This window comes from Rhinoraja longicauda, chromosome 33, assembly GCF_053455715.1.
Source record: "Rhinoraja longicauda isolate Sanriku21f chromosome 33, sRhiLon1.1, whole genome shotgun sequence".
Taxonomy (NCBI): Eukaryota; Metazoa; Chordata; class Chondrichthyes; order Rajiformes; family Arhynchobatidae; genus Rhinoraja; species Rhinoraja longicauda.
Genome location: NC_135985.1, coordinates 2,225,999 through 2,249,908, shown reverse-complemented (window position 1 = coordinate 2,249,908; position 23,910 = coordinate 2,225,999). Strand labels below are relative to the sequence as shown.

At 46.9% G+C, this 23,910-nt stretch overlaps 1 protein-coding gene across 10 annotated transcripts in view; it reads left to right on the top strand.

Annotated features, from left to right (window-relative positions):
* Positions 1-8,813: 8,813 nt before the first annotated feature.
* The window catches only part of znf710a (zinc finger protein 710a), a 43,920-nt gene continuing 28,823 nt past the window's right edge, over positions 8,814-23,910 (top strand). For 9 of the 10 annotated variants that reach the window (XR_013549253.1, XR_013549254.1, XM_078427132.1 and 6 more), the window contains exon 1: positions 14,782-15,172. The gene's annotated coding sequence lies outside the window, so the exon portion shown is untranslated. Of the gene's footprint in view, positions 8,967-14,781; positions 15,173-23,910 lie in introns of those variants that run through there. The other variant, XM_078427131.1, reaches the window with a different exon arrangement.

Genomic DNA, 23,910 nt, shown 5'->3' with positions numbered 1-23,910 from the left:
ATGTGATTACAGATGAATCAGAAAGCTGAAGAAGGGTCTCGACCCGAAACATCACCTATTCCTTTTCTCCAGAGATCCTGCCTGACCCGCTGAGTTACTCCAGCACTTTGTGCCTGTCTTCAGAAAGCTGGGTCTGGGTTACAAGTGGGTGTGGAGTCATGGGAGATAGACTCCAAAGGGAATCAGTTAACATCGAAAAAGTTCAGGAAGGGAAATTGGAACCAATTTGGGTGGCACGGTGGCGCAGGGGTTGAGTTGCTGCCTTACAGCGACTGAGACACGGGTTCAATCCTGACTACGGGTGCTGAATGTACGGAGTTTGTACGTTCTCCATGTGACCACGTGGGCTTTCTCTGGGTGCTCCAGTTTCCTCCCACACTCCAAAGACATGAGGGTTTGTAGGTTAATTGGCTTCTGCAAATTGCTCGTAGTGTGTAGGATGGCAAAGCTTTGAACTAGTGTACAGTGTGGGACAAAGGACCTGTTTCCATGTTGTATCTCCAAACTCTAAACATCAGCGTGTACCGAGGTGAAGTGAAAACCTTTTTTGTAGTGTTCTATCCACTCAGCGGAAAGACTGTACATGATTACAATCAAGCCATCCACAGTGTACAGATATAGGATAAAAAACACAAAGTTTAGTGCAGTATAAAGACCAGTAAACTCCGATTAGTCTGACATCAGTGGTGGGGAAGATGCTGGAGTCAATTATAAAAGACGAAATTGCGGAGCATTTGGATAGCAGTAACAGGATCGTTCCGAGTCAGCATGGATTTACGAAGGGGAAATCATGCTTGACTAATCTTTTGGAATTTTTTGAGGATGCAACTAGGAAAATGGACAGGGGAGAGCCGGTGGATGTAGTGTATCTTGACTTTCAGAAAGCCTTTGACAAGGTCCCACATAGGAGATTAGTGGGCAAAATTAGAGCATTGGTATTGGGGGTAGGGTACTGACATGGATAGAAAATTGGTTGGCAGACAGAAAGCAAAGAGTGGGGATAAATGGGTCCCTTTCAGAATGACAGGCAGTGACTAGTGGGGTACCACAAGGCTCGGTGCTGGGACCGCAGCTATTTACAATATACATTAATGACTTGGATGAAGGGATTAAAAGTACCATTAGCAAATTTGCAGATGACACAAAGCTGGGTGGCAGTGTGAACTGTGAGGAAGATGCCATGAGGTTGCAGGGTGACTTGGACAGGTTGTGTGAGTGGGCGGATGCATGGCAGATGCAGTTTAATGTGGATCAGTGTGAGGTTACCAACTTTGGTGGTAAGAATAGGAAGGCAGAGTATTATCTGAATGGTGTCAAGTTAGGAAAAGGGGACGTACAATGAGATCTGGGTGTCCTAGTGCATCAGTCACTGAAAGGAAACATGCAGGTACAGCAGGCAGTGAAGAAAGCCAATGGAATGTTGGCCTTCATAACAAGAGGAGTTGAGTATAGGAGCAAAGAGGTCCTTCTGCAGTTGTACAGGGCCCTAGTGAGACCGCACCTGGAGTACTGTGTGCAGCCTTGGTCTCCAAATTTGAGGAAGGATATTCTTGCTATTGAGGTCGTGCAGCGTAGGTTTACTAGTTTACTAGGTTAATTCCCAGAATGGCGGGACTGTCATATGTTGAAAGACTGGAGCGCCTAGGCTTGTATACACTGGAATTTAGAAGGATGAGAGGGGATCTTATTGAAACATATAAGATAAGGGGTTGGACATGCTAGAGGCAGGAAACATGTTCCCAATGTTGGGGGAGTCCAGAACCAGGGGCCACAGTTTAAGAATATGGGGTAGACCATTTAGAACGGAGATGAGAAAAAACGTTTTCAGTCAGAGAGTTGTAAATCTGTGGAATTCTCTGCCTCAGAAGGCAGTGGAGGCCAATTCTCTGAATGCTTTCAAGAGAGAGCTAGATAGAGCTCTTAAGGATAGTGGAGTCAGGGTGTATGGGGAGAAGGCAGGAACGGGGTACTGATTGAGAATGATCAGCCATGACCACATTGAATGGTGGTGCTGGCTCGAAGGGCCGAACGGCCTCCTCCTGCACCTGTTGTCTATTGTCTATTGATTAAAGATAGTCTGAGGGTCTCCATACGGTAGATGGTAGCTGTCTACCTTCGGTCTCTTTTATGCTGTTTAGCAGCCACACAATATTGGTAACATGAGGGATAATTTGGTCATGAAGTTTCAGATCGTGCTGGTGCAGTTGTCATTTTTAACAGAGTCCCAGCAGTATAACCACTTATTCCTTTATTCCTTGGGTACCTATCTAGTTTCTCCTGAAAGCATCCTTGTTATTCTCTTCAATTATACCCAAGAGCAAAAGCTCAACACTCTAATCAGTCTCTTGGTTAAACACATTCTGTTAAAGTCTCCTAAATGTTTCATTTCTGTCAAATATGCTTTCTTCTCAATGACATTTTCTGCAAATTACTTTTTTTTAAAAATCAAATGTAAGTAATTTAAGATGTTCTGGCACAGTTATTAGTTCTTTGCTTCTTTATCTCTGACACCTCGATCTACTGATGAGGAACTCTGGTGTAGTTTAACTGGAATGTAAGACACCTTAATTTAATCTTTTGATTTTTCTATTTCTACAATATTAATTCTATTTCCCTCTCCACAGGTCCTGCCTGACCTGCTGAGATTTCCACCATTTTTGTATTTATTATGGACTTTCAGCATTTACAGACCTGTGCTTTTGTAGATTTTGCAAAGGGTGTGTTGTTTTCCATATGCTACATTTCCTAGTATTAGAAGCAGAATTAGGGTATTCATCCCATCAAGTCCACTAGGCCATTCAATCATGGCTGATCTATGTTTTTGTCTCAACCGCATTTGAAATTCTTTTTAGATTTAGAGATACAGCGCGGAAACAGGCCCTTCGGCCCACCGAGTCCGCGCCACCCAGCGATCCCCGCACACTAACACTATCCTACACACACTAGGGACAATTTTTACATTTACCCAATCAATTAACCTACATACCTGTATGTCTTTGGAGTGTGGGAGGAAACCGAAGATCTCGGAGAAAATCCACGCAGGTCACGGGGAGAACGTACAAACTCCGTACAGACGGCGCCCGTAATCAGGATCGAACCTGAGTCTCCGGCGCTGCATTCGCTGTAAGGCAGCAACTCTACCGCTGTGCCACCGTGCCGCCCAATTCTCCTGCCTTCACCCCATAACCCATGACACCCTTATTTTCATTGGCTACAAGAGGTTCCCTTTCTTTCCTTGCCATTTGCCGTCCAAAAACGATGTTATCATGTGTGCCGTTTATTGTCATTTCCATGTCCATTGTGCTTTGCCCTTCCTCATTTACCTCAAGTGGGCAATAGGTGTTCTGAAGGAAAAGAGAATTTAAAGAATTCACAATCAACAGTACTATTGTGTGTTTTAAATTCTGGTTCATTCCTGAAAGTAGCACCATTTGCAGTTTTTTAAAAATCTGCTTTTCCACTTGCTGTGAAACATTTCTGCAGGGCTGTCATCCTTCATCACCACATTTCAGATAAGACACAACGTGATTCCCATTGGGAATTTCTTGTTATTGTTGCTTTCGAGGAGAAGCAATTGATAGGTGGTTGCTGAAGAGGTCCCAAAGGAAAAGGACACGGAAGGAACTGTATCAACAAGGGGAACAGCAACAAAACCACTTCCAGCTCAAGGAGCGATCTGGCTTCTCTCAGACAGGCCATCTTCTCATGTCCTCCAAATCTTCATTACTATTCATAAGGTCATAAGTGATAGGAGCAGAGTTAGGCCATTTGGCCCATCAAATCTACTCTGCCATTCAATCATGGCTGATCTATCTCTCCCTCCTAACCCTATTCTCCTGCCTTCTCCCCATAATCCTTGACACTCATACAAATCAGGAATCTATTTATCTCTGCCTTAAAAATATCCATTGACAGCCCCCACAACCTTCTGTGGCAATGAATTCCAGATTCATCGCCCTCTGACTAAAGAAATTCCTCCTCATCTCCTCCCGAATGGAATGTCCTTTTATTCTGAGACTGTGACCTCCAGTCCTAAGTCTCTCCCAATGGTGGAAACATCCTCACCACATCCACCCTATCCAAGCCTATTCTGTCAAAAGAGATTGGAGTTTTTGGTAAGGATTGAACCCGGGTCTTTTGCGCTTTAAGGCAGCAACTCTACCAAAGCAACCAAACTAAACTAAACTTGGAGCTTGAAGTCACTATCCAGAGTTTCAGTGCAACCTGTGGAATGTGTAGGATAGCGATAGTGTTCAGGACGATCGTTGGTCGGCATGCCTCTGTGGGCCGAAGGGTCTGTTTGGCAGTTGTATCATTAAAGTGTAAAGTCTAAAGGTGTAGTGAAAGGGGTGGTGGAATGCATTTGTCAGTCGCATAAACCACAAGTACTAAGTATTCCTAAAACATATTACACTGATACAATTACTGTACATAATTGTATCTTCATAGTACAAAAATGCCTTGCTACAAAAATGTTAGTTTCTGTATAATTTTCCAAGCATGGAAACAAATGATGCAAAAAATGTTGTTTCAAATCTAATTTCTAATTCGCAAGTAGACATATCATATCATATCATATACATACAGCCGGAAACAGGCCGTTTCGGCCCTCCAAGTCCGTGCCGCCCAGTGATCCCCGCACATTAACACTATCCTACACCCACTAGGGACAATTTTTACATTTACCCAGCCAATTAACCTACATACCTGTACGTCTTTGGAGTGTGGGAGGAAACCGAAGATCTCGGAGAAAACCCACGCAGGTCACGGGGAGAACGTGTGTTAGTATTAGTATTAGTATTAACGTGTATTAGTATTTTAAATAATTCTTGAACTTAAGCAGCATTAAAATGTACAAAAGGATACCAAGTGCTGGAGGAACTCAGCGGGTCAGGCAGCATCTCTGGGGAACATGGATGGGTGATGTTTTGGGTCAGGACCCTTATTCGAATGTACAATATAATTTATCAAAATCTATCCTGCACTATTTTGCCAGAAACATTAACCAGCATATGTTAAAAATATCTTGAAGGAACTATATGCAAGGTCATTGAAAGTGCCTCTGAAAGTATCACACCTAATTTCAGGGTAGCTATTTGTACCTACGGTGACAGGTTAGTTAAAGCTAGCAAAGAAGAAAATATAAAGTTATAATTTGTCACACAGCTCTTGTTTGCTCAGAGGACCTAGAGTACAGAGTGAGTTGCAGATCTTTAATTTTGTTTTTGATTGGAAAGGGGTTTGTACTATAGATATTAATTGGGAGTTATGACGACAGAATGTAAGAAAAGCACTGTTGCCAGAGTTATGTCTTATATTACTCTGACCATGCATTTTAGAAACATAAAAACATAGAAAATCGGTGCCGGAGTAGGCCATTCAGTCCTTCAAGCCAGCATCGCCATTCAATATGATCATGGCTGATCATCCAAAATCAGTACCCTGTTCCTGCTTTTTCCCCATATCCCTTGATTCTGTTAACCCTAAGAGCTATATCTAACTCTCTCTTGAAAACATCCAGTGAATTGGCCTCCACTGCCTTCTGTGGCAGAGAATTCCACAGATTCACAACTCTCTGGGTGAAAAGGTTTTTCCTTATCTCAGTCCTAAATGGCCTACCCCATATTCTTAAAATGAGACCTCTGGTTCTGGACTCCCCCAACATCAGGAACATTTTTCCTGCATCTAGCAAGTCCAATCCCTTAAGAATTTTATATTTTTATAAAGTTATATATTTTTGTAATGGAATCTGCTGCTGTTGACAATTGTTATATTTTCCTCACCCACACTAATGGCAGTATCGAGGAACAACGTAAATACAAGTTTCACCTTGGGCAGCTATTAGCAGTAATTTATAAGTGAAATAGAAAAATTAGGTTAGACTGAGGAGATGAAATTAAGAATTGGCACCCATTGGTCCAAATAACCCCAGAACTTTAACCTCATTCCACTTAAAAACTATAATTGGCTCCAAGATTCCGTGCACAATACCAGATGGGACTGATTAGCATTTTCCATAAATATTGTTTCTGGAAAGACAAGAAAAAACGATTATTGATCACCATGATTGTGAGGAAAATATTGGTAAAATGATGCAGAATTTCATCATAAATATGTTTTATTAATCTTGCAAATAATAGAGATAGAATTATTTTAATTGTCTCTCTGCCCAGTTCCCTCTGTCTCCGATACTGGGATTCCTGACAGCAAATTCCTTCATGCTCCAGAGAACGGTTTTATTTTGTATTCTTTCTTTCTCTCTTTCTCTCCCTCGTCTCCTCCTCTGCATCTATCTTTCTCTCTCTCTCCCCTCCCCGCCTCTGCGTCTCTCTCTCTCTCTCTCTCTCTCTCATCCCCATCTGCTTCTCTCTCTCTCTTGCCCCTTTCCATCTCTCTCTCCCTCCCCCTCCTCTAGCTCTCTCTATCTTTCTCTGCATCTCTCTCCCTCCCTCTCCCTGCACCTCTCACTTCCCCCCTCCACATCTCTCTCTCTCTCCATGCCCTCCCCCTGCATCTTTCTCACTCTCTCCCCTCCTCTGATCTCTCTCTCTCTCTCTCCCTCCCCATCTCTTTCTCTCTCTCTGTCTCTCTCTTTCTCTCTCTCCCCTCCTTCTTCTCTGCATCTATCTCACTCAGGCACAGGATTTCTGCACAGAGAAATTCCTGTATGCTCTGGAGAATGGTGACTGCTTTGTGTTTTATTGTCTTACCATCTCTCTGAGAGCACTTTCTCACAAAGATATTCCTTTATGTTCTTAAGAATGATGATAGGTTACATTCTATTGTTTCTCTCCCTATTTCTCAATACCACTACCAAAGATTTTTCTCACAAAGAACTTCACTAATGTTCTAGAAAATAATGATAGAATGTACTTTATTTTCTGTTTTTCTCATTGTGATACTCTCACAAAGAAATGCATTTCTGCTCCAGAGAATTGTGATAAAATTGATTTTAGAATCTCTCTCTCTCTCTCTCTCTCTCTCTCTCTCTCTCCCCCCCCCCCCCCCCTCTCTCTCTGCTTTTATGTTCTGTCCTTGCATGTCTTCCAATTTCTCTCTCTCTGTTTCTCTTTACATAACTCTCTATTTATAGTGTCTATGTTTAACCTTTGCAACAACATTTTAATACTGATTGAGAGGGAGAGGGGGAGGGGGGGAAGAGGGAGACAGGGAGAGAGGGGAAGCGGGAGAGGGGGAGGGAGAGAGGGGGAGGGGAGAGAGAGAGAAAGAGAGAGAGAGTGAGAGAGAGAAAGAGAGAGAGAGAGAGAGAGAGAGCTCTTTCAACTAACAACACTGCAAATCATACAGCTTTGTGTGCGCGCCTTAGATTTCCGTGCCATGCCTGATTTTAAAAAACCCATAAATGCGACCTCATTCCAATCTTTCAGTAAATTCATTGTTGCAATTATTGGTAAACATCTTATTGTGCTATTTATTAGCAATTTTCCTTTACATTGATACTATTAGCAAAGAAACAGAGAGTGTTTTTTGTCAACCCATGTTCCTGCCTCCTCAGCATACAATGGCAGATGGGTCTTGAAACTCTTCGTCCTGTGATCATTGACATCTACCCACAGAATTAAAGGGCGCTCTTTTAGAAAGGAGGTGAGGAGGAACTTCTTTAGTCAGAGGGTAGTTAATCTGTGGAACTCATTGCCACAGAGGGCTGTGGAGGCCAGGTCAGTGGATATTTTTAAGGCAGAAATAGACAAATTCTTGATTAGAACGGGTGTCAATGGTTATGGGGACAAGGCAGGAAAATGGGATTAGACCTTGAACTTACTGTGGCCAGACTGACAATTCCCATGCAAAATAAAACCACCAGCATGATCAAGGATGAGTCTCATCCCGGCCACTCCCTCTTCTCCCGGCTCCCATCAGGCAAGAGGTACAGAAGTGTGAAAACGCACACCTCCAGATTCAGGGACAGTTTCTTCCCAGCTGTTATCAGGCAATTGAACCATCCTACCACAACCAGAGAGCAGTCCTGAGTTACTATCTATCTTATTGGAGACCCTCGGACTATCTTTAATCGGACTTTATCTTGTACTAAACGTTATTCACTTTATCCAAAGACGTACAGGTTTGTAGGTTAATTGGCTGGGCAAATGTAAAAAAATTGGCTCTAGTGGGTGTAGGATAGTGTTAATGTGCAGGGATCGCTGGGCGGCGCGGACCTGGTGGGCCGAAGGGCCTGTTTCTGCGCTATATCTCTAAATCTAAAATCTAAATTATTTATGTGTACTCTGTGGATGGCTTGATTGTAATCATGTATTGTCTTTCTGCTGACTGGTCAGCATGCAACAAAAGCTTTTCACTGCTCCTCGGTACATGTGACAATAAACTCAACTAAAGTGAATTAAACTAAACTAAAAACAGCTGCCAACGTGACCAGTACGTTTTAGAGAAATGTCTATAGGCTATATATGGCATTTTTACATGCTTCACAGTAAGAGTTAGTGAAAAGTAAAAGAAATTAAATCAGTTTGGTCAAAGAAATTGACAAACGAAAAGTAAGAACAAAAATTCCTTCATAATATCTAAAGAGTCAACAGATTAATTTAAATGGAGGAAAATAATAGAGAGGGAATTGAGGGAGAAAGACTGAAGTGCAAATTGCTGGGAGTGATAGGGAAGTAAAATAATTTATTACTTTAGAAGAGTATAAACAAAGGTTAAGACCAGAAGTAGTTGGAGAATGGAAAAAAGAGTTGCTGGGGAAGTTTTGGCAAAAAAATTAACTATGTTTATGTAAACGGGATCCAGAAAGGATAAAGCTGAAACTGGTGATTGTGACGAGTTAAAAAGAGGAAGAGAGGAGAAGGGGCCAGAGCAGGGGGAGCCAGTGAAATGGTGGAGGATTGAGAGAGTCAAAGGCTCTAAGAACCTAAACCGAAGGCCACGGATAAAACCACAGATCACGGAGGATTCTTGACTAGCAGCTACTCTACAACATTTTAATTGAAGTAAATTATTTTATTACAATATATCAAGCAATGTGATTATTGAGCATACTTCAACATATTGTGATGCATTGTTTGTTTTTGATCAGTGTTAGTAATATGCATTACTTTTGCTTCTCTTAATTAAAAAAAAGTAGGCAGTAGAGTTCCCGCTTTACAGCGCCAGATAACCGGGTTCGATCCTAACTACGGGTGTTGTCTATATGGAGTTTGTATGTTCTCCCTATGGGATTTCTCTGGGTACTTTGGTTTCCAGTCTTTGACTAAATAAACTTGTTCTACAATTCACACACAAGCAAATATCTTATATTTTGTTGAATGATGAGAGGCAAAGATAGGGTAGACGATAAGAACCTTTTTCCCAGGAACCTTTTTCCCAGGATTTAAATATCATAGACTAGAGGGTACAGGTTTAAGGTGAGAGGGGAAAGTCGAAAGGAGGTGTGAGGGGCAACATTTTTACACAGAGAGTGGTGGATGTCTGGAACGCACTGGCAGGGGTGGAGGTGGCGGCAGATATGATAGTGGTATTTAAGAGGGTTTTAGATAGGCACATGAATATTCAGGAAATGGACGGTTATGGATCGTGGCAGTGATCACAGAAGAGTTAAACTCATCTGTGGTGAGTTCAGACTATCTTGGCATCCTGTTCAGCACAGACATTGTAGGTCACAGGACCAGTTCCAGTTCCAGTGCTGTACTGTTCTATGTTCCATGTTTAGGAATGCCTCATGTGTATTGCCTCATGTGTTACCCAATCCTCATATGTTGATGTCATCTGAAAGAAATTTTAAATTAATTCCATCATAAAGTGAAACACACTCAAGGGCAGCAATGAGGCAACACATATCTCACATATATATATTTACGCTATGAATAAATGTACCAGAACAGTATAGTTTATCCACTATATAATTATTTATACTATGTTACCCAAGGATTGTCTATGTTTAGATATGTATAAACATTTATATTAATTACTCAATAGAGTGCATGATATCTGCTGGAAGTTGGGGTTTGGAGTACTGATATGTTTTCTATATTAATTTTTTAGCATGAATACAGGACATAGCATTGTGGAGGGAATAGCTGGTGAACAATGTAGGATTCGTGTAAATAAGTGCTTGATGGTCAGTGTCACCTCAGACTGCCGAAGGGCCTGTTTCCATTCTGCATGGTTCCATACTTTGAAATTCTAAAGAGGACTGAAGGGTCCAAAATGAAAATGAGCCAGACATAAGTGGAATGCAGATGTAGAGGGGCAAAGAGGCAGCACCAAAACGGATGACATTCAATGAAGAGGGTGGTGAAATTATACATTTGGAAGGAAACTGAGGTGGCTTAATGCAAGTTAAGTGGCGCAGTAACTAGTGAGTATAGTGATTAACGTATACATATGTTCTGGCAAAGGCACATCTTGATTTAAGTAACCCGGCATTATAAATAGGGTAGACACAAATGCTGGAGTAACTCAGTGGGTCAGGCAGCATCTCTGGAGAGAAAGAATAGGTGACGTTTTGGATGAGGCTCTTCATCAGACCCTCTTCTGAAGAGCCTAAACGTCACCCATTCCTTCTCTCCAGAGATGCTGCCTGACCCGCACCATTCCTCCAGCACTTTGTGTCTATCTTTGGTATAAACTAGCATCTGCAGTTCCTTTCTACACGATTAAACCTGGGACTTTCTTTACAAAGTGGGTGATTCGGATTTTTAATTCAAACCTTTAAAAAACCCCATCTCTTCCAGCTTTCACTTTGACTTCAGTCAATCTAAAGATTGGTCCCGCCCCAAAATGTAATCTATCCATTTTCTCCAGAGATGCTGCCTCCAGCACTTTGTGTCTTTTTTTGTTGTAAACCTGCACCTGCAGTTCCTCGTGTCTATCTTTTTAAAAAGTGTTGGAAGGAACTGCAGATTCTGGCTTACACTGAAGATAGACACAAAATGCCGGAGTAACTCAGCGGGGCAGGAAAAGGAATAGATGACGTTTCGGGTCGAGCCCATACTTCAAACTGTTAAAAATAATGTGTTGATCAACTATAAAGGGTAAAACTATTTTCACAAGCAGGCTGGTCGGTAATCAGAGCTCGCAAGAAAGCTATTTTCCAAAAAAGAAATTGCAGGAAGGAAATGGGTAGATATAGTTTCACTCAGCAAATTTGGATACTGAATTAGTGGGATACCCTAAATAGTGCAGCAGTAGGTGAATAAGAAGTGAATTGCAATATGCAAGGAAGCGGAATGCAAAGAGTGAAGGAGGAAATGTGCTGTGCGATTCGACAGGATCGAAAGCTTCAGTGTGTTTTGCGATGAATGCACTAAATGGGAGTGGGCCCTCACACAAGGACGATAGACACAAAATGCTGAAGTAACTCAGCGGGTCAGGCAGCATGTCCAGAGAGAAGGAATGGGTGCTTTTTTTTCTGCAAGGTCAGTGTAGGAATGGGAGGGTGGAGTTAAAGTGTCTGACAACCTAACCCTAACCCATTCCTTCTCTCCCGAGATGCTGCCTGACCTGCTGAGTTACTCCACCATTTTGTGATACCTTCGATTTGTACCAGCATCTGCAGTTATTTTCCTACACTGACAACCGGGAGATCGCGTAGGTCTAGGCAAACTCCCCCTCCCATTCCCATACTGGCCTTTCTTCAGTCTGAAGAAGGATCTTGACCCGAAACGTCACCCATTCCTTCTCTCCAGAGATGCTGCCTGTCCCACTGAGTTACTCCAGCTTTGATTTCTCTAACTTCAAGTAACCCCATTGATTTCCCTCCCTCTGCGTCCGTCCCTCACCCTAGTTCTCCAACCAGTTTTGATGCCCTCCCGGCTAATTTTGCTGATTGAATGCCTCGTTGTCACCTTCCCCTCAGCCAACAATGAACCATTCTACATTTCCTTGACCATTGTCTGCTTTGATCTGTCACTTTCACACCTTACCCTTCCTTATCTCTCGTTTCCTTCCTCCCTGAAGAAGGGTCTCGACCAGAAAGGTCACCGATTCCTTCTCTCCAGAGATAGAGAATAGACAATAGACAATAGGTGCAGGAGTAGGCCATTCAGCCCTTCGAGCCAGCACCACCATTCAATGTGATCATGGCTGATCATTCTCAATCAGTACCCCGTTCCTGCCTTCTCCCCATACCCCCTGATTCCACTATCCTTAAGAGCTATATCTAGCTCTCTCTTGAATGCGTTCAGAGAATTGGTCTCCACTGCCTTCTGAGGCAGAGAATTCCATGATTTACAACTCTGACTGAAAAGGTTTTTCCTCATCTCCGTTCTAAATGGCCTACCCCTTATTCTTAAACTGTGGCCCCTGGTTCTGGACTCCCCCAACATTGGGAACATGTTTCCTGCCTCTAACGTGTCCAACCCCTTAATAATCTTATGTTTCATCGGACAAAGTCAGCATGGATTTACCAAAGGCAAATCATGTCTGGCGAATCTTAAAGAATTTTTCGAGGATGTAACTAGTAGAGTGGATAAGGGAGAACCAGTCGATGTGTTATATCTGGACTTTCAGAGGCCTTCGACAAGGTCCCACATAGGAGATTGGTGTACAAACTTAAAGCACACGGTATTGAGGGTTCAGTGTTGAGGTGGATAGAAAATTGGTTGCCGGACAGGAAGCAAAGAGTAGGAATAAACGGGTCCTTTTCGGAATGGCAGGCAGTGACTAGTGGGGTACCGCAAGGCTCAGTGCTGGGACCCGTTATTTACAGTGTATATTAATGATTTGGACGAGGGAATTGAATGCAACATCTCTAAGTTTGCGGATGACACGAAGCTGGGTGGCAGTGTTAGCTGCGAGGAGGATGCTAGGAGGCTGCAGAGTGACTTGGATAGATTAGGCGAGTGGGCAAATGCATGGCAGATGCAATATAATGTGGATAAATGTGAGGTTATCCACTTTGGCGGCAAGAACAGGAAAGCAGAATATTACCTGAATGGTGACCGATTGGGAGAAGGGGAGATGCAACATGACCTGGGTGTCATGGTGCACCAGTCATTGAAAGCAAGCATGCAGGTGCAGCAGGTAGTGAAGAAAGCGAATGGTATGTTGGCATTCATAGCAAGAGGATTTGAGTTTAGGAGCAGGGAGGTTCTGCTGCAGTTGTACAGGGCCTTGGTGAGACCGCGTGGAGTATTGTGTGCAGTTTTGGTCTCCTAACCTGAGGAAAGACGTTCTTGCCTTAGAGGGAGTACAGAGAAGGTTCACCAGATTGATCCCTGGGATGGCGGGACTTTCATATGAGGAAAGACTAGATAGACTGGGCTTGTACTCACTGGAATTTAGAAGACTGAGGGGGATCTTATAGAAACATATAAAATTCTTAAGGGGTTGGAGAGGCTAGATGCGGGAAGATTGTTCCCGATGTTGGGGGAGTCCAGAACCAGGGGTCACAGCTTAAGGATAAGGGGGAAGTGTTTTAGGACCGAGATGAGAAAACATTTCTTCACGCAGAGAGTGGTGAGTCTGTGGAATTCTCTGCCACAGAAGGTAGTTGAGGCCAGTTCATTGGCTATATTTAAGAGGGAGTTAGATGTGGCCCTTTTTGCTAAAGGGATCAGGGGGTATGGAGAGAAGGCAGGTACAGGCTACTGAGCTGGATGATCAGCCATGATCATATTGAATGGCGGTGCAGGCTCGAAGGGCCGAATGGCCTACTCCTGCACCTATTTTCTATGTTTCTATGTTTCGATAAGATCCCCTCTCATCTTTCTAAATTCCAGTGTATACAAGCCTAGCCGCTCCAGTCTTTCAACATATGATAGTCCCGCCATTCCGGGAATTAACTTAGTAAACCTACGCTGCACGCCCTCAATAGCAAGAATATCCTTCCTCAAATTTGGAGACCAAAACTGCACACAGTACTCCAGGTGCGGTCTCACTAGGGCCCTGTACAACTGTAGAAGGACCTCTTTGCTCCTATACTCAACTCCTCTTGTTATGAAGGCCAACATTCCATTGGCTTTCTTCACTGCCTGCTGTACCTGCATGCTTCGTTTCAGTGACTGATGCACTAGGACACCCGGATCTCGTTGTACGTCCCCTTTTCCAGATGCTGCCTGACCTACTGAGTTGCTCCAGCCATTTTTGTGTGTAAACCAGCATCTGCAGTTCCTTCTTACACATGTTGTCTGCTCCATTGTGAAATGTCCTCAAGGTATGTATGTATGTATGTATGTATGTATGTATGTATGTATGTATGTATGTATGTATGTATGTATGTATGTATGTATGCCTACTTTGATGAAGTTCTCCTCCTCTCTTTCCAACGGGAGTTGTGCAGAGTCTGAAGAGGTATCTCGACTGGAAAAGTCACCCATCGCTCTTAGTCCAGAGATGCTGCCTGACCCACTGAGTTCCTCCAGCACTGTGTGTCTGTCTACCTTGGGTGTAGGGCAAGTTCCTCCAGGGACATCTGCATTGACAGCCTCTCTCCCGCGCAACCGAACTTGACCCTGACCGAAATCCCGCCCTTTTGTGGGAGTGGACATTCGCGGCTAAGGGCGGGACATTGGCGCTCCGGCCGCTGATTGGTCGCAGGTGCCGTCAGTCAGCACAGCCGGGGAGGCGGGATATTGGCGCTACGGACTCCGATTGGCCGCAGACGCCGTCAGTTAGCATGGCCGGGGAGGCGGGACATTGTCGCTGCTGCCTCTGATTGGCCACAGATGCCGTCAGTCAGCACGGCTGGCGAGGCGGGACATTGGCGGCGCGGCTGCTGATTGGTCAGCCAACGTGGTCGGGGGCGGGACCTGGGGCAGGCAGCGGTGATTGGCCGCGGCGGCTGTCAGTCAGAGCTGACAGTCCGGTTTGGTTGTCACCGCGTTGACAGACGGCGGCGGCCTTCGCGTTCCCGGCGCTCGCCCGTCATGGGGGAGGACGCCGCCGCCTCACCGACCCCTGAACACCACCATCCCCGCCGCCTCCCCATCCCCGCCTCACGCCGCGCCGACGCCCGCTAGACCTCGCCCTCGGGGAGAAGGCGGCTCCTGAGGCGGACCAGGTTCGGGCCGGTCCCGGGACAAGGCAGGGTGCTTCGGATCACCTCACAATCCCCTCACTCGCCCTGCTCTGGCAGCATCCTCACTCACTCACTCCCTCACTCCCTGCAGACCCCTGACCCACTCGCACTCAGCGCGGCCGGCAGCGACGGTCAGTGTGAGGAGTGAGTGTGACTGCCTCCTTCAGCATTGATCAGGTCAGTGCCCTCCTCTCCCTCACCCCCTCCCCCCCCCCCCCCTCTCTCCCTCACCCCCTCCCCCCCCCCCCTCCCTCCCTCTCCCTCACCCCCCCCTCCCTCCCTCTCCCTCACCCCCTCCTCCCACCCACTCCCCACCCCCCCCCCCCCTCTCACCCTCACCCCCCCCCCCCCCCCCCTCTCACCCCACCCCCTCCCCCCCCCCCCCTCTCTCACCCCCTCCCCCCCCCCTCCCTCCCTCTCCCTCACCCCCTCCCCCCCCCTCCCTCCCTCTCCCTCACCCCCTCCCCCCCCTCCCTCCCTCTCCCTCACCCCTCCCTCCCTCTCCCTCACCCCCTCCCCCCCTCCCCCTCCCTCACCCTCACCCCTCCCCCCCCCTCCCTCCCTCTCCCTCACCCCCTCCCTCCCTCTCCCTCACCCCCTCCCTCCCTCCCTCCCTCCCTCACTCCCTCCTTCCACCCGTCGCTCCCACATCCCATCTCCTCCCCCCTCCCTCCCTTCCCCCACCCTTCCCCCCTCCCTCTCCCTTCCCTCCTCCCCCTCCTCTCCCCTCCCCATCCCTTCCCCCCTCCTCCCCATCGCATCCCCTCCCCCCTCTCCCACCCCCCACCCCTCCCCCACCCCCCACCCCTCCTCCTCCCCCATCCCCTCCCCCTCTCCTCCCCCCTCTCCCCCCCCCACCCCGCCGATCTCCTCCCCCCCGCCGATCTCCTCCACCCGCCGATCTCTTCCCCCCCCTCTCCTCCCCCCCACCCCCCCACTCCTCCCCCCACCCCTCCCCTCTCCCCCCCCCCACCCCGCCGATCTCCTCCCCCCCCCGCCGATCTCCTCCCCCGCCGATCTCCTCCCCCCTCTCCTCCCCTCCCCCCTCTCCTCCCCTCCCCCCTCTCCTCCCCTCCCCCCCTCTCCTCCCTCCCCCCCTCTCCCCCTCTCCCCCCTCCCACCCACACCTCCCCACCCACCCTCTCCACCCCCCCACCCCCCCCTCCCCCCCCCCCACCCCCCCCCCCCCACCACCCCCCCCACACCACCCCCCCCCACTCCTCCCCCCCCCCACACCTCCCCCCCCCACACCACCCCCCCTCTCACCTCCCCCCCTCACCACCCCCACCCCCCTCTCCTCCCCCTCCACACCTCCCCTCCCCCCTCACCACCCCACCCCCCCTCTCCTCCCCTCCCCCCCTCTCCTCCCATCCCCCCCTCTCCTCCCCTCCCCCCTCTCCTCCTCTCCTCCCCTCCTCCCCTCCCCCCCTCTCCTCCCCTCCCCCCTCTCCTCCCCTCCCCCTTTCACCCCCCCTCCTCCCCTCCTCCCCTCCCCCCTCCTCCCCTCCTCCCCTCCCCCCCTCCTCCCCTCCCCTCCCCCCCTCTCCCCTCCCCCCTCTCCCTCCCCTCCCCCCTCTCCCTCCCCTCCCCCCTCTCCCTCCCCTCCCCCCTCTCCCTCCCCTCCCCCCTCTCCCTCCCCTCCCCCCTCTCCCTCCCCTCCCCCCTCTCCCTCCCCTCCCCCCTCTCCCTCCCCCCTCTCCCTCCCCTCCCCCCTCTCCCTCCCCTCCCTCCCTCCCCTCCCTCCCTCCCTCCCCCCCTCTCCTCCCTCCCCCCCTCTCCTCCCTCCCCCCCTCTCCTCCCCCCTCCCCCCCTCTCCTCCCCCTCCCCCCCTCTCCTCCCCTCCCCCCCTCTCCTCCCCCTCCCCCCCTCTCCTCCCCCTCCCCCCTCTCCTCCCCCTCTCCTCCCCTCCCCCCCTCTCCTCCCCTCCCCCCCTCTCCTCCCCTCCCCCCTCTCCTCCCCTCCCCCCCTCTCCTCCCCTCTCCTCCCCTCCCCCCTCTCCTCCCCTCCCCTCTCCTCCCTCCCCCTCTCCTCCCCCCTCCTCCCCTCCTCCCCTCCCCCCTCCTCCCCTCCCCCCTCCTCCCCTCCCCCCTCCTCCCCTCCCCCCTCCTCCCCTCCCCCCCTCTCCTCCCCTCCCCCCCTCTCCTCCCCTCCCCCCCTCCTCCCCTCCCCCCTCCTCCCCCCCTCCTCCCCTCCCCCCTCCTCCCCTCCCCCCCTCTCCTCCCCTCCCCCCCTCTCCTCCCCTCCCCCCCTCTCCTCCCCTCCCCCCCTCTCCTCCCCTCCCCCCCTCTCCTCCCCTCCCCCCTCTCCTCCCCTCCCCCCCTCCTCCCCTCCCCCCTCCTCCCCTCCCCCCTCCTCCCCTCCCCCCTCCTCCCCTCCTCCCCTCCCCCCTCCTCCCCTCCTCCCCTCCCCCCTCCTCCCCCCTCCTCCCCTCCTCCCCCCTCCTCCTCTACCCCCTCCTCCTCCCCTCCCCCCCTCCTCCTCCCCTCCCCCCCTCCTCTCCTCCCCTCCCCCCCTCCTCTCCTCCCCTCCCCCCCTCCTCTCCTCCCCTCCCCCCCTCCTCTCCTCCCCTCCCCCCCTCCTTCCCTCCCCCCCTCCTCCCCTCCCCCCCCCCTCTCCTCCCCTCCCCCCCCCCTCGCCTCCCCTCCTCTCCCCTCCCCCCCCCTCCTCCTGCAAACAGGGCTTTAACTTGGGGGGCCCAGTCCCCCTCTCTCTCCTGTTAAATATGTCTTTCACTTCCACTTTCCCTCCTGCCACAGAGAGAGAGAGAGAGAGAGAGAGAGAGAGAGAGAGTGAGTGAGTAAGTAAGTAAGTAAATGGCGTCTCCGCTGAGCAGCCAAGAAGAGAAGGGTTTGAAAGCTTATTCCTCACGACAGACAGGGTTGGAGGGAGGGGGTGAGAAAGGAAGCAACTTATGAAAACGAATTATACATGGGTAGGGGGTGAAGAAACATAGTCTGTGGGTTTTCATCGTTTAATGAAGTATCTGCATGTTTTATTGTCACATTAATTTCTTTGTTAGGCGTGTTCATTTATGGCAGTCTCTGGTTATTCTCGAAGTGGAGTGAAATAAATATTTTTTGAGGTAGGGGTTTTATCTTCAACATCTCTCCTTTCAACTTTCTTTTGTGCACGCTTTCTGCATTCTCTTTTAAAAGCTTCTCTTTCATTCACCCCCTTTCTGAAATTCTTTCTCTTTTGTCCCTGTTCTCTTTTCTTTCCCTCTCTCTCTATTCATCCTTTTTTCCCTATTTTCCTAGATTATTTTAAGATGGGGAAAGTTCTGGAAAAAAACCTGGGGGGGGGGGGACTTTCCTGCCTTCATACATAGCAGATGGTACCAATGGAGAGATCTTGAGTAAACTATATTTGGTAGTGGACTGGTCTGTAATGTTAATTGTAGAGTACAGCACCCATTCCTTTTCTCCAGAGGTGCTACCTGTCCTGCTGAGTTACTCCAACTTTTTGTGTCTATCTCCATTCCATGTTGAATTCAGCTGTTTAAATATAGGAAGTTTCTGAGTGCTAAAATTAGTTTATTAAACAAAACTGAAGTGGATGAGTCAAACTTACATTAGAAAATTTGCAGATGGCACAAAGCTGAGTGGCAGTGTGAACTGTGAGGAGGATGCTATGGACAAGTTAGGTGAGTTGGCAGATGCATGGCAGATGCAGTTTAATGTGGATAAATGTGAGGTTATCCACTTCGGTGGCAAGAACAGAAAGGCAGATTATTATCTGAAAGATGTTATGTTAGGAAAAGGGGAAGTACAACGAGATCTGGGTGTCCTTCTACGTCAGTCATTGAAAGTAAGCATGCAGGTAGAACAGGCAGTGAAAAAAGCTAATGGCATGTTGGCCTTCATAACAAGAGGAGTTGAGTATAGGAGCAAAGAGATCCTTCTGTAGTTGTACAGGGCCCTGGTGAGGCCATACCTAGAGTATTTTCTGCAGTTTTGGTCTCCAAATTTGAGGAAAGATATTCTTGCTAATAAGGGAGTGCAGTGTAGGTTTACAAGGTTAATTCCCAGGATGGCGGGACTGTCACGTTGAAAGAATGGAGTGACTGGGCTTGTATACACTGGAATTTAGAAGGATGAGATGGGATCTTATTGAAACATATAAGATTATTAAGAGATTGGACACACTAGAGGCAGGAAACATGTTCCCGATGTTGGGGGAGTCCAGAACGAGGGGTCACAGTTTAATAATAAGGGGGAGGCCATTTAGAACGGAGATGAGGAAAAACCTTTTCACCCAGAGAGTTGTGAATCTGTGAAATTCTCTGCCTCAGAAGGCAGTGGAGGTCGATTCTCTGGATGCTTTCAAGAGAGAGTTAAGGGCCTGTCCCACTTCGGCGATTTCTAAGGCGACTGCCGGCGACTAGGCTGTCGCCGCTGTGTCGTGGGCATGGTCGTGAGTAGTCTCCAGTGAGTCGTAGCTGTTCTCGGGTTGTCGTGAAAATTTCTCTCTGCTCGAAAATTTTCAGCGACAGCTGGCTTGACACCAATGATCAAAACTTGTCGGATCCTGTCTTGGGCGCTGTCGTAGGTTGTCGCCAGGTGACTGGTTGTCGCCGGTACTTATTCACCTTTTATAAGAATTTGTTTGTTTGAATAAAGTAAAATTTTGACATTTTGACCAAAGATTGATGTTTGAAGTTATTGTATTTCAGAGTAGTTTCTCATGGCATATCTTTCAAGCACTTTCTTTTTTTTTCCCGTTTGGTATTCCCACTTTTTGTAACTCATTGATAGCATTTCATCAGCCATTAGTGGCCACTTTTGCCATTCAAATGTTTCCTTCACTTAGAATATCCTTTTGTCTTTGGATGAGTCATAGAGTGATACAGTGCGGAATAGGCCTTTGGAAATGAAAACTGCTGGTGTTTTGGGTCCGTGATCTTTCATGATAACAGATATAATTTCTCCAAAATGTTAACATGGCTTTCTCTCCATAGAGTTGCTTTTTGACTTGAGTATTTTTATTATTGCTTTGGGTTTTGCTGTTTTAAACCTGTTTGGGATCATGTGAGTATACCAGCAGAAACTACTGGAAGTACACTGTAGTTCAAATAGCATCTATAGTGAAGGAAATGGTCATTGACATTTCCATCAGAACTATGAAAAGTTAGGAATTGAGTTAGGAAACTCAAAGTTTGGAGAAGTGCAGAGAAAGGGAGGGAATGGCAAAGGCAAAGGAAATGCCTTTGATAGGGTGGAGCAGAGAGACTGAATGACCCAGACATTGGTGGTGGTGGCTGTATGGAGTTATAGACAATAGACAATAGGTGCAGGAGTAGGCCATTTAGCCCTTCGAGCCAGCACCGCCATTCAATGCGATCATGGCTGATCACTCTCAATCAGTATCCCGTTCCTGCCTTCTCCCCATACCCCCTCACTCCGCTATCCGTAAGAGCTCTATCCAGCTCTCTCTTGAAAGCATCCAACGAGCTGGCCTCCACTGCCTTCTGAGGCAGAGAATTCCACACCTTCACCACTCTCTGACTGAAAAAGTTCTTCCTCATCTCCGTTCTAAATGGCCTACCCCTTATTCTTAAACTGTGGCCCCTTGTTCTGGACTCCCCCAACATTGGGAACATGTTTCCTGCCTCTAATGTGTCCAATCCCCTAATTATCTTATATGTTTCAATAAGATCCCCCCTCATCCTTCTATATTCCAGTGTATACAAGCCTAATTGCTCCAGCCTTTCAACATACGACAGTCCCGCCATTCCGGGAATTAACCTAGTGAACCTACGCTGCATGCCCTCAATAGCAAGAATATCCTTCCTCAAATTTGGAGACCAAAACTGCACACAGTACTCCAGGTGCGGTCTCACCAGTGCCCGGTACAACTGTAGAAGGACCTCTTTGCTCCTATACTCAACTCCTCTTGTTATGAAGGCCATAATTCCATTGGCTTTCTTCACTGCCTGCTGTACCTGCATGCTTCCTTTCAGTGACTGATGCACTAGGACACCCAGATCTCGTTGAACATCCCCTCTTCCTAACTTGACACCATTCAGATAATAATCTGCCTTTCTATTCTTACTTCCAAAGTGAATAACCTCACACTTATCTACATTAAACTGCATCTGCCATGTATCCGCCCACTCACACAACCTGTCCAAGTCACCCTGCAGCCTTATTGCATCCTCCTCACAATTCACACTACCCCCCAGCTTAGTATCATCTGCAAATTTGCTAATGGTACTTTTAATCCCTTCATCTAAGTCATTAATGTATATCGTAAATAGCTGGGGTACCAGCACCGAACCTTGCGGTACCCCACTGGTCACTGCCTGCCATTCCGAAAGGGACCCATTTATCCCCACTCTTTGCTTTCTGTCTGTCAACCAATTTTCTATCCATGTCAGTACCCTACCCCCAATACCATGTGCTCTAATTTTGCCCACTAATCTCCTATGTGGGACCTTGTCGAAAGCTTTCTGAAAGTCGAGGTACACCACATCCACTGACTCTCCCCTGTCAATTTTCCTAGTTACATCCTCAAAAAATTCCAGTAGATTTGTCAAGCATGATTTCCCCTTCGTAAATCCATGCTGACTCGGAATGATCCTGTTACTGCTATCCAAATGCTCAGCAATTTCATCTTTTATAATTGACTCCAGCATCTTCCCCACCACTGATGTCAGACTAACTGGTCTATAATTACCTGTTTTCTCTCTCCCTCCTTTCTTAAAAAGTGGGATAACATTTGCTATCCTCCAATCCACAGGAACTGATCCTGAATCTATAGAACATTGAAAAATGATCTCCAATGCTTCCACTATTTCTAGAGCCACCTCCTTAAGTACCTTGTTAATCACAGCTGATCTATCTTCTGCTTCCTGCATTGCATGTCTTACTCCAGTGTCCATCGTATATTATACAATGTTAAAGGCGTCATGTGAATGGATACTGTATCTTCAGTGATAAATAAACCAAGCAGTAGTTCAAGTATGATATTAAGAGAAATTGATTCTTACTGGGAAATTGAGGTTGTGCCTGTGAATTGAAGATTGAGATTAAGTATCAATTCTCTTATTGTGTTTAATACTTCCTTACAACATGTGTATTGCTTTGGACTTTTCCAGTGGTAGAAATGAATTTTTGAAAGATTTGCTTCAAAATTGGAGCTGGTCTCGACTCTGATTAAATGCATAGGGTGCCATTGCCTGTCACTTAAGGATGCTGTGAAGCCTAGCCAGGCATCTTCAATTGAGTGTTTTTCACTCTCCTTTGCAATCAGGATGCAGTATTGCTGAAATGATCAAAATAATAATGGATGATTGTCTATAGGTAGACACAAAATGCTGGAGTAACTCAGTGGGACAGGCAGCATCTCTGGAGAGGACTTGGTAGAGATGTCAGGACTGGTGTGTAAGCTGAAGGATGAGATTGCAGATCTATTTATTAATTGGCTGCCTGGATATTTGAAGCAATGGGTTATTGCTCATATGTTAGTCTTTGCTACTACTTCAAGCACTTTCTTTTTTTTCCCGTTTGGAATTCCCACTTTTCGTAACACATTGATAGCATTTCATCAGCCATTAGTGCCCAGTTTTGACATTCAAATGTTTCCTTCACTTAGAATATCCTTTTGTCTTTGGATGAGTCATAGAGTGATACAGTGCAGAAATAGGCCTTTCGGCTTAACTTGCCAAAACCGACCAACATGTCCCAGCTACACTAGTCCCACCTGCCTGCATTTGGTCCATATCCCTCCAAACCTGTCCTATCCATGTACTTGTCTAACTGTTTCTTAAATGTTGGGATAGTCCCTGCCTCAACTACCTCCTCTGGCAGGTCGTTTCATGCACCCACCATCCTTTGTGTGGAAAAAGATACCCCTCAGATTCCTATTAAATCTTTTCCCTTCACCTTAAACCTATGTCCTCTGGTCCTTGATTCCTCTACTCTGGTAGGGGAGTCCCCTGACTAGTGAAAATGTAAGCAAATACAGAGTACCGTATGATTTTTGAGGGTTGTTCTTAATATGTGTGTCATGATGGTAGAAGTTGTAATAGTGAACAATTATATGGACAGAAATGAGAGTATTATTCTTTGAGATTCTAATGACCATTGAAATTCCTTTTTCTGTTTATCATCTGAGAATCCAGGTTTCTAAACAAATTTACTTCCTATCAAATGCAATTGTTTTAAAACAATACTTAGAATTTCTTAAGCCCATTTTGATACTTTGTTTCAATAAAACAGGAAGAAGCAAAGAATGATGCTTATATTTGAAAATAAACTTTAATTTGCAATTAGTTGTTTTATTTTTAAACTTAAGAGTCAAATAATAGATTCAGTGGTGAAGAAAATATAAAATGGAGAGGTATCTCCGGCTATCTTCATAGTGTAGCTGGAAAGTATAAATCAGTACTGATGCAATTTGGAGATTTTCTCAGCTTGTGTGTGTGGTTATTAATAATCTATGTTTACTTTGCATTTTTTTCTTATAACTGACAATTGCCTCATCCCAAGGGTTGTGTAGCTACAAACTTATTTTTGAGGGGGAAATGCTTTAGGAATTCCAAATGTGTTAATGGACACTTTTTTCAAAGTCTGCTTTCCAATATGATCTTTAATTTTTGGCTGATTTATCAAGGTAACAATTTAAAAATCTTTCAATTTGAATGGCCCCCCCATTGTTTGAATTGGGCAGATTGTAGAGTGATTCCAGAGTCGTAATGTAAACACAAATTAACATCTCTTTATTGCTAGGCAACCAATGTTGTGGCAAAATCTTCAATGGCTAGCACTTTGAAGAGCTTAATGTCTTTTTTTGTCTGAAAATAAGTTATGTTGTAAAAGATTAGTTTACAGATATTAGCAAAGTGCCATCATGTAAGAAATGTTTTCCTATTTCCTAGGACCAGGGGCAATACCATATTAAGCTCACCTGTTTAA